We start from the raw sequence: 2,599 nt of genomic DNA, 5'->3' as shown, positions 1-2,599 counted from the left end.
CTGTGTCGGAAATCATCCACTCACTCCCTACTCACTATATAAGGATCACTATGTAGTGCACTATATAGGGAGAACCTCAGCAAAGTAACATTTTGGACACTATTCGAGCTGTTAAGTACGTCGCTCGCCAGCTGCGATTTGTGCTGCAACAGCGTAGTACAAACACATCAAATTCACAGTTTATTGCGTACCTAAGAAATCAAATCAAGTTTATTGTCATTTTGCTGTGCATACCAGATGAGAGAGTGTTTCTTCAGGATTAAAGCAATCTAAATGAAGTGGTGTATGGCCAAATCACAAACGAGTGCCGCAATTTTAGCGACATTCATAGTCCCGGTAAAATACAATTTAACAAAACAAACGGGAATTTTTCGCGCTCTTGTTTCCATTTCCTTTCGCGCAATGTATGACGGTCCATATTGCTCGGTTAGTGACCATCGACTGTACACTACTTTTCTCGGTGCACTGTGGTATATTTTGAGTGCACTACATAGGGCAGGGGTGGGCAATCCTGGTTCTCGAGGGCCACAGTCCTGCATGTTTTAGATGTTTCCCTCTTCCAGCAAACCTGACTCAAATGATCAGGATCGTTATCAGGCTTCTGCAGAGCTTAATGATGAGCTGACCCTGATACAGGGTGTAACATTTGTAACTTAACATTCGGACACCCCTACAAAATGGCGTACACCCTATACAGTGCATTATGTAGGGCATAGGGAGTGATTTTGGACACAGCCTTGGAGTCGACACACGGCGGTTCGTTAGACTGGTACAAGCTTCGGTGCTCGTGTCATTTGCTCATCTCTAGAAAGCAGTAGAAGTTGTGTGGCTCTGTGCATGTGGAGATGTGTCAAAGCTACTGTGTAGTTTTAGTTTGTTTAAAAAGAAACAACGAAGCGATCTGTAGGTGATCATGTACAAAGACAGGGCCGACACAAACACACCGGATGATCAGAGTCAGGCAGAGACAGCGGTGCAGCTAAAAACCAGTGTGTGGAATTAGAATGGTTGAAGTAGGAGTAGGACGGCAAAATGAAGAGCACATTATTCACAGAAATGATTGTGGCTTTGTGCTGTTACATGAACAGGATGTACTGTGCCGTGTAGAAATGAAAACAAATGCAGAGCGCACGTACAAGCTGTGTTTTCCATTCATGAAAAGAAAGAGGATGAAAAAAAAACACCTGTTTTAAATTTGGAGAAATGTCACATTGGACCTGACGAGATCAGAGTTTACAGTAGTTTGTGGCCACACACTGTAGCCACCCAGCAGCCTCCACCAGCCCGCAATGTATGATGTTTAGGGACTGTAGGTAAACTGTGGTGTCTGGCCATAGTGTAGCTTTGCACTGCTTGCATCTTGCACTTTTTATTACATTTGCATTTATTCCACAAGTTACTATGTAGGACAATAACACTGTATTTATTCATTTTCATCCTTCATTCCTGTACATACTGTACATATTATCATAAAGCACATGTTTCGTGCTGCTGAGATAGATGTTGCTGCTGTAACAATGGAAATCCCCCCCTGGTGTGGGGAGCAATAACAGATTATCTTATCTTATCTGATCTTATCTTAAAATGTTCCGCAAGGGAAATGTCTTGTCAGTGACAAGGTGAGAGGTGCGAACAAATATGACAGTTGGTGGCACACGTGTGTTACAAGTAAATAAAGTTAGTGTGGAGCTCTGATGAAGCTGTTTTGTTGACACTTTCAGAGATGCAGCGTGCCGAGGCTCACCGCCGTTCCCAGGCTGCCAGGAGGCGGATGGAGACTGACGTACTCTGGACTGACTGACGTCAGCAGCCTGTCAGTGGCAGCCATGCACCTCAGGAGCCAAGTTGTACATGAATATGTACATGTATTGTGAAGAGTTGTTTTCAAAAGGACAATAACTTCTAACAACTTGTTTAACTGTACACTAAACTGTATAATTCATCCTACATCCACCCAACCGGTCGAAGCAGATGGCCGTCCCTCCCTGAGCCTGGTTCTGTCGGGGGTTTTCTTTTCCCCCGCGGGGTTTTCGGTTCCTTCCCACTGTTGCGGACTGCTGGCGGACTACTGAAGCTTATAGGGAATCCAAATGTTTTGGATTGTTGGGTGTTTCTGCCTTTGTTAAGCGCTATGAGATGACTTGTTGTTGTAAATATGCGCTATACAAATAAAATAAAATTGAATTGAATTGAAATTGAATTTTGCATGGCTTGTGCCAGTCACATGTGATATATCATATGGACAGAAATTAATGCGGTATGATATATAAAGGATAGATGTTCAACATTTCTGTAACAACCTGACCGCCAGCAGGACCGTCAGAGCTCACAGGATTATCCTACATAGAAATGTGCTCACTAACCATCGACAGCTTCCCAGGAAAGTTTAGTGCGCTCATGTCATGGAAAAATGTAAAATGCGTTCACATGGCACGCAGAATGACCTTAAAGGTGGCGTGGTATTTATACGGTATCTCATGATATCATGTTGAACTAAATAACAGGGGAAAAGGGAGGAAAGTAATTTTTCTAAATATCTGGACCCGAGAGTGATGACAATATATTTAATGTAAATCTAATTGTCTCATATTGTCATGAT

The sequence above is a fragment of the Stegastes partitus genome, unplaced genomic scaffold (assembly GCF_000690725.1).
Source record: "Stegastes partitus isolate 25-593 unplaced genomic scaffold, Stegastes_partitus-1.0.2 Scaffold87, whole genome shotgun sequence".
NCBI classification, from domain to species: Eukaryota; Metazoa; Chordata; class Actinopteri; family Pomacentridae; genus Stegastes; species Stegastes partitus.
This window is presented reverse-complemented; position numbering follows the sequence as displayed.